General features: G+C 42.8%; 1 protein-coding gene across 6 annotated transcripts in view; it reads left to right on the forward strand.

Annotated features, from left to right (window-relative positions):
• Nucleotides 1-8151, forward strand: part of phldb1b (pleckstrin homology-like domain, family B, member 1b) — a 104816-nt gene that overhangs the window by 57628 nt on the left and 39037 nt on the right. The gene's annotated exons all lie outside the window — the stretch shown is intronic.

Genomic DNA, 8151 nt, shown 5'->3' on the forward strand with positions numbered 1-8151 from the left:
TGTAACCGGGTGAAGTGCAGCTTTGTGCTGTGTTAAAGTGATACAGAAAACACTAGGTCCAGACAAGCAAGATGGCCGTCATGACTTTTATGCAAAAGTAACCAAGAACCATGAGTACGACATGGTGAGATGCCTTCAGATTAATGGAAATGGGTTTTATTGTAATGGTTTGGGTCAGGCCGCTGTGTGTCTGCTGCTACTTTTAAGGGTCCTGAAGTGAGCTGAGCTATATGTTGCTGGAATTGTAAGACGCTATAAAGCTTCTCTCCCTCTCAGCCCAGAATAACAAATGACAAAGAAGCAAAGATACCACTTTACCATTTTCTATTTTGAGTTGGGTTTACTTTGCACAGTGAGTCATTATCTCTTTGTGTATTCTCCTGTGTGATTTCTACTCTGATTGGCTAGCTTTGTGGAACGAGAGCCAGAGTCCCGTGGAGAAGGAAATCTGGTGTTGCGATACCTACTGGTTACTGTTGGAGGTCGGTAAAGGTCGCAGATTGCTTAATGCATCTTTAATAAAGGCCTACATCAGGCTTCTTCTCGGATCCACAACTCTCTCTGGACTTAAGTCAGTTTCTCTCCTGTGCTGACCTTGAAATATCAGGAGATGTTGCCCCAGGCAAAGATTTGATAAAGATGACAAAAGAAAAGGAAGCTCAGCCCTGGCCTCTGCTATAATCACCTTAGAGACTATTTCCAACAATCTGAACCGGTCCGCTCTGTCCCCTTTATGTTTTCCTTCCTCTCCTCCTTTGCTTTTCTTTGCATGTCATTTTCCAGCCCAGCATGATGTCACAAGCGTTGGTAAGTCTTCCCTGCATGGTTGGCGTCTTTGCTACTGTCCACGAGGATTAGCGGACCAAATATACTCTTGCACTCATCGAACAGAGCACCACATATGTATACCAGCATCTCGCAGAACACAACCAAATATATCCAGCTACTGTGGGACACCAGATCTGCCCACCTAGGCTGCCAAATATATCCTGCACCTACACTGCTCAAACCCTCCGGCCAGCGGGTGCAACTTTAATTCACGCTGAAGGGGGAGTTTCTGCAGAATTGCAAACAGTGTTCTGTATTTACTGCAGAGTCAAAAAGAATAAAGCAATAAATATTTAGACTACAGCATCAACCTGCCCATTTGCATGTTTGTGTTTAAATCATCAGTTTACTGTTGCGAAGAAGATTACTGTGATCTTGAGCATTTTTGTTTGAAACTCAAACAGGGCCAAACAGGAAAAGAGATACGCTCCGGGACAGATAAGACCGTCGAGTAGACTCGATGGCTCTTTATCTGGGACAGCAATAAATCTGTTCTCTTGCACGTCCAAAGGAAAGCTGCAGTAATCCAGTCTTGAGACAGCACCAACAAATATGCCACGTGTGGGTTTTCAGCGGAGAAAATCCACAAGAGCCAGATTAGGGTGCATCATGTCACTTGACACGCTTTTATTCTCAGCGTAGTGTTTAATTGATGGTTGGAGAATGTGCAGCAGAGGAGGTGGTTGTCTGAAGCTTTGGCTGGAAACCACCTGGAGAGAGACATTCTGTTCCAACTGCAGCAGAGCGCTGTGCTGTTGTGTGACCTCTCCACTAGAGGGGGTCGTCCTACTGCTCAGTCCCACAGCGCAGATTCAGCCTCCACAGACGATGACTGTACCTGCACTCAGGTGGTCATACCTCGAATTCGTCGTACACCCACTTGTTTCATTTCATTTACTTTTAAGATGCTTATGGATAATTTAAAGCAAAAACATATTGCTCAGAAACATTCAGAATGTCTGTTGTTAAATAAAAAAGTAAATAAGAGCTCATTAAGTGACTGAACAAAATATCTAAACTGGCTATAAAATAGGAATAATTAAAAAAAAAAAGCTTTGTTGTCAACGAGCAGGCATAGCTAATTTTATTATAGAAGGAAAAAGCTACACAAAATATATATTTTTAGCACTTTTTAATGCTTTTGAAATCATAATAATAATAATAATAAACATCATTATTGTGAAAAGAGGGAGTTCACAGTGTTTCGTAATAAGGAGCTCTGCTGTAGCTTCAGGTGGATTAACCTCGTCAGGGGCCCTTTTAACCTCTGTTTTACTCACACTGTTCCCAGAAACTGAGCATTACTCTGGAGCTGTTGGTTAATCAGTTAGTCAGCCGACAGGAATTACAGACACAATTTGATAAATGATCATTGTAGAAATGTTCAAAGTGTGAATTTTTGGTAGTGTCCACATTTTACTGATGGTAAACTCAACATCTTTTAACTGTTGGTCAGACAAATACAGCAGTTGTATGTTCATTTTTTTGTTTTTTTTGCTATTTTCTTTACCCTGTGAGGTTTTTTTTTAGGTTCTCTGTAGGTTAATTATTGACACATAGTGAGAAATGGAAGAAAAACAGAACTTTGTCACCAACTAAGCTAAACTGGTTCCTTAAAATTGCTCATTCTTCTGTGGCCTCCTGCTTATCATGAATCCTGGAACTCCTGATATCAGTAATTGAAATCTAATAGTTTGAAGGCAGTGTTTATACGCCTCTACGTGATGTTTAATGCACCACAAAGCACTTCAAATTGCTAAACATATTTGTTCCATAAAACAAAACAGAAATAAACACAAGAAATTTGACTTTAACCACATATGTAGGGAACTTAGTTTAAAGGTGATTGCTTTGTGTCTTGTCATCTCCAGCCAGAATTATATTGGATTCAACAGCTGGAACCAGTCAGTAGTTTTGGCTGGATTGAACTTATTGGCCTACCTCAAGTAAAGAGCAGACAGTGCATACAGTATAAAGTTCTACTCAGTGTATAAAGTTAGCTCCTTCTGCTTTTCTTAGAAGCAGCCAGCAGGCCACCTCCCTCTTGAGGAAGTCCCTGCACATTACGATCTGTAACTCCGCCCCCTAACCCCCCCCCTCCTCCTGTTCACACAAATTCCTGCCCACCTCTCACAAGACCTGAGTCAGGTTGGGGGGGTGTAGGCTGCTCTCCATCCGTCCCAAAGTAGCACAGCCAGTTGTGAAATCACTTTACAGTACAGGAGGAGCCGTGTAGAGAGCAGCTCCCACACTGAGTCACATCTTCAGGTCCCGTTAGAGCTGTGTGTGCCGTTCCTGTCAGTTATGGACCGGTACCATGTGTTGGGCAGCAGCAGGACCGTACCGGCGCTGAGACCAGCTCAGAACAGGGAGCAGGCCGTGGTGTATCTGCTGGCTCTGGCTAAAGAGAAGCCCGTCTTTCTCAACAGCGTGGCAGCACTCATGAAGGTAACCGATGCCGCTGCTAATATTAACAAAGCTCAGACAGTTGTTGCTCTCTGACTGCACCTAAATAGACTGTGTTCTGACGTTTCTGTGGCGGGGTTTTGGGTTTACATGTACTGTTCTGAGACCTGTTGACTGCATGTGATGTTGTGTGGTTGTAAGCTTTCTGCTGGTTCAGTCATTAACAAGGGGAGCTTTCAGGCCCTCAGACGGCTTTTGTACTTAAGGCTTTATGAGTTCAGAAGTATGTTACACGTATTCATATTATTGCACGTGACACAAGCACATAATCTGCAGTTCTGGAGTAAACCACGGACACAGGTAGGACCCTGCTGTGCACAGTGGGTGCTTTCAAAAGTCATGTCACTTAAGTCGAATTGCATCCTGCGATAAACACACAACAGTTGAGCAAATGTGCCCTTGGAGCTACATTTCAAGCACAGCTGGCACGCTAGGGATGTAAAGTTTCTATGGCAACTATTGTAGTCCCTTAAAGAGGGGATTGTTAAAAGTTGACAGGAAGCTCAGAGCTGATGAAGCTGTTAAAATGCTGTGCAAATTCCCAGCATCACAACAAGTTCCTCTAAAAATAAAAAGCGCTGGAAGTGTTTTCTCTGAATCGTGGCTCTGTCAAGCCGAACAATTTAGTTAGTTAGACGAGAAAATCAGTACCTGTCATGTCGGTGTTTAAGTATGAAGCTGAGAGGCAATTAGCATCGCTTCGCTAATGACTGGAAACGACTCTGTTAGAGGAGAACAAAGTGCTCCAACCTGCACCTCTAAAGCTCACTGATGAGCTACCTTTGGACTCGTTGTAGCTTCAAATGTACTGTTTAGTATCAGTCTTCTTGTCCAAGTCCAAATTTTCAAAAGTGTCTAACAGTTCTTTTCAATATTTACTGAAATCAGGATCATAGATGATTTTATCTGAATGTTAGACTAGCGTGGTAGAAGACCAGTGATGTGAGGAATTGGATAATCAAATGACAGAATGATTTATCTGGGTGCTTTGTCCAAAGTTTAAACTTACTGCACAGAAAGGTGAATAGGTCAACAGTTCATGCTGTGACACAGACTCCACTGATTTAACGGATGAACACTGAGCAGAAGAGTGGCATGTGGTTAAACTGATGATGGGTGCAGGGCTTAGAGAGAGAGCGACATGGTGATGTTAAATAGATTGGCCTTCAGGATATTACAGTAAAAGAACCGGCATAATGAATTCTAAAACTCACTGCGTAGGTGCATCCAAACATCACATAATCCAATGTCTGTCGGGGCTCTAAGGAGAAATAGAAGAATCAGTGTAGCTTCACAAACATCACTTCAGCTCTCAAAAGATGTCAAGAAGTCAGAAAGTAAAATGGTGCAGAAACTGACTTTGTAATTCACTTCAAATATGTGTGACATCATGTTTTATAGTCAGCTGGAAATGATTAACAGTCATTCATTATCTGTCTCTTAGAATACAACTAATTACCTGCTGTGAATTTGTTATTGCATGGTTGTTATTAAAGGTGGTTAAAAAATGCCTGCCTCAGTTTGCCAGAGGCCCCAGAACATGAATACTCATAACTTTGATGACCCCCCTGACATTTTATCTGGCACTACTATAAGGATGGCCTTCATGGGTTTGAGTTGAAACACATTCATGTTCCTCTTATGTTCAGTAATAACTGGAGTGATGCCCTGACTCCTCCTCCAGCCCCATCATCACTTCCTGCACACTAATGACCTGCGGGACTAACAACATTCCCTCCACCTCAACTCCACTTTGTGATGCGTTCGATTTGGATCATCCATCCATTATCTATACACCGGTTAATCCTCACTAGGGTCGCGGGGGGGCTGGAGTCTTCTTCCTTGCGGGAGGAAGCCGGAGAACCTGGAGAGAACCCACGCTGCACGGGGAGAACATGCAAACTCCACGCAGAAAGATCACCGGGTGTCCTCACTGGGACGCGACCTTCTTGTTGCGAGGCAATGGTGTTAACCACCGAGCCACCTTGCAGCCCCGATTTGGATCAGAGGTTAACAAATTTCAAACAAACATTTGAAATTCTGTCCTCAAATTGTTACACGAATCACAATGACAAACGTAAACGATCAGTCTGGTGGACAGCAAGAAGCACGATAGCCTGCCAGGTATCGCTAATGTTAGCCTCCATCATTTACCAGTATAGGCCAAGTAATGTTTATTTCTGGACACTTTATCTGCGTCTCAGTAAAGTGGTGGGGCATGAAATTGGCATGGAAGCCTCCCAAAGAGAGGACGTTGGAAATGTTTCCGTTCCAAGTTGTGTGACAGTGACACAGTTTTATTAGCAAATGCTAGCATGCTAGCAGTCAAAATAATGACTCATTATTAATGAGTCTAACTAAGAGGGTGAACACGGTGAACATACCTGTATGTTTGGATAGAGCACGTTTCTGTAACATATTTTAAAGTATCAAATTTGAAAAAATTCAGCAGAATTTGACAAAACCGTCCCAATTTCGCAGAAACGTTTTTACGCCAGCGTGACTTGTTTTGTTTTAAATTTTTTGAAGAGTTAATGCACCTTATGAGAAAACAGCTTTTTAAAAAGACGCTCTGATGTAGTGAAATTTAACTTGCATGACTGACCTGCTGTCTCGCTTATTTCGTCGTCTTAGCATGAAACATGATCAAAACCGTGTGGTATGAAGGAATAATTTCACCTTTCCTGAGTGAAAATAATCCCTGAAAACTTCTATCCATTTTTCTCTTGTAACTGGACAAAGAGTGTTCCTCTTCTTCTTCTGGATTTTTTACGATCTGGTTTTGTTTACTGTCTTCCACTTTATTTGTTACAGCCATGCTTAACGTATCTATATCACCACCTACTGGCAAGTCTGGTTTACTTTGTCCAAAGCAGTTAATAGAAGCAAACCTCACATTTCAAGAGTTTGCCAGCTGTAGATTCTTGGCCTATTTCTTGATAAATCATTACCTGATTTTGTCATTTTTAAATAAACCACTGTTTAGGAACTTTCTGTAGATGACTAACTGATAAACTGAAGCTCATGTTTGACTGCTCAGATAGCGTCTATCCTGCAGATCTACTGCATGTCATAAATTCCAGCTAAATTCCTGTGTTGGAATAATTGAGAAAGATTACACAGAAGTCCTTAACCTGGCTGCTGAGCTCCAGGCGGCTCCAGTTTAAAAGATGGGCAACCGTCTGCATGGTGCTGCTGTTTACTTTGGCTGGTATGTTCACTGCATCTCCTCCGGCTAAACAGTCTCACATGGATCTTCAGTTCAGTGTTTCACTATTGTAGCAAACAGCTGCTGTTGACTGACTTTTTGTGAGGATGTTGATATTTAATCTCATCATTTCTCGCACACAGCAAATTGTTTAATTTAACGAAGCTGATGTAACCGGCTGCACATCTTGCAGACTCATTCGTATCTCTGTCCTTAACAATAATCAAGCTATAAGCCTGCTTGTTATCTCCAGCAGTGTTTGGAGAATGTAAAAATACGACTCCCGTGTAGCCTTTAATCACCAAATGCGGGCTTTGATGTTTTCATCTTGATGCTGGAAGTGTTGGACATGATAACTGGAACCTGTTCTGCACTTTGCGAGATGCCTCCGGGGCTCGGATCCCAGTCGAAAAGGAGGCTCCGGCGGTTTAAATGTCAGCCGCCCCCACCGGCAGCAACGACTCCATAGCTTCATTTGGAGATCAGTGCCAGTGACACCAACACGGAGGACCACCAGCTTATTATCCAGAGAGGTTGGCTGCCGCTGGAGAGCCTGCTCATCCTATTCCCCCTGCCTGGCTTTGATGCTTGTGTGTTCCGCAGGGATAGAGGGAATAAAAAGCAGCGGCAGAAAATAAAATAGAAATACCACTTTGTAAGGATCGCCTGTTTGTTCCTCCTCTGGGACCTGAACACGATGAACTCTCCAAGGATCAGAGTCTGATCATGAATAGGGTTTGTTTTGCAGACTGTTAAGGAGAAGGCGAATGTGAATCTTCCCCCTCCGCCTGCAGATATATGTAGAGAATAAGGCTTTGTTGAACTTTCCCGGTGTACTCTGGAAATACTATGCGCGTGAGACTTGTGTTTACGCCTGTGACGTAGGTGAGCACGGCAAAGAAGAATGGCGCTGTACACTTTAAAAGTAACTGCTCTGATCAAAGGTAGGCAGACGGGGGAAGGCCCCCGGGGCGCTCGGGGAGGAGAAGGGGAAGAGGAGGGGGAAGCATTAAAGGGCATGAGAGAAAACAGGAGACACCAACTCTCAGGGGAGGGAGGGAGACATGAGGAAGAGAGGCTGACTGCTGGGAGGATGAAAATAAGGAAAGTAAAGAGCAAAGTGAGGAGCGCACACTGACTAAATGAGGGAAAACTGACAGAGTGAGATGTGGGATGGATGTCTGTATACGAGAGTGAATGAATGGATGGGATTATTAGCAATGGCTGCACATTATAAACAAAATTAGATTTGTGCAAATGAATTAACACTGTTGCTTTCATTAAAATACTGCAAACCGGTTGATTTAATAACGCTAGTATGAGATTAAAGCGACGCTACACATCTTATGGACATTCTTGTGTAGCTACAACAATGCCTTTAGACAACATGTACATTTCTGTGGTTTCCAGTGGTGAACACGTCGTACCACATCAGGAGATATTTACTGCTTCCTGACTGTTGATTTGGTTCTTATAATGATATGATCTTGTCAGCAGGCACTTCAGATTACAGGCAGAGGCTTCACATCCATCAAACAAAACAGTTTTAGAATTTGGAAAACTGAAGCCACTGTTCCTTTCTGTTTGGTGTCTTCAGTCACCCAGTAAAGCTCTTTGTTTTTTTTTTTGTACAAATTGAACAAATGAGA

This window comes from Stegastes partitus, unplaced genomic scaffold (genome assembly GCF_000690725.1).
Source record: "Stegastes partitus isolate 25-593 unplaced genomic scaffold, Stegastes_partitus-1.0.2 Scaffold1162, whole genome shotgun sequence".
NCBI lineage: Eukaryota > Metazoa > Chordata > Actinopteri > Pomacentridae > Stegastes > Stegastes partitus.